The following is a 547-nucleotide window of genomic DNA, read 5'->3' on the forward strand; positions in this document are numbered from 1 at the left end:
GTGCAGACTGGAGTAGCAGAAGAATCTATTAGCCGACCTTTTGATTGGTGGACGACCCGCTCTACCTCCTGAGCCACAGCCTTCTCTTCCAGAGAATATTCTGCTTTTCCAGTCATTGCTGTTGTTCCAACTTGCTGTACGTGCATTCGAACATATCTCATCTCTTCTCTGAACTTAAGACTTCTGTACCAAGCAGGAGCAGGGGGGCCTGCCTGGATTACCACTGTTTGCTAGTCCAGTGGATGGAGGTTTCCATCTGACGACAGCCGGGTTCACTGAGGAGACACGTAACTCTAAAGCAAGTTGCTTCACGGCTTTCACTTCACCAGAAGCTCCTTCCAGCTTCATCGCTGTTATATATTTTATTTATTTATTTTTTAACCTGGTGCCATCATCTCGGATGGTTTGACGCTACAAATAATGATTGATTGGTGTGTTTTCATCCCGATCACACGAGTCAGAAGAAGGGATCGTGTTGTCTGCTGGATTATTAAAAAAAACCACAACAACAACTGCATTTGGTCTGTTTTTTATGTCTTATATTTTG

Source organism: Pundamilia nyererei, unplaced genomic scaffold (assembly GCF_000239375.1).
Source record: "Pundamilia nyererei isolate P.nyererei 1_Seehausen unplaced genomic scaffold, PunNye1.0 scaffold00007, whole genome shotgun sequence".
Taxonomy (NCBI): domain Eukaryota; kingdom Metazoa; phylum Chordata; class Actinopteri; order Cichliformes; family Cichlidae; genus Pundamilia; species Pundamilia nyererei.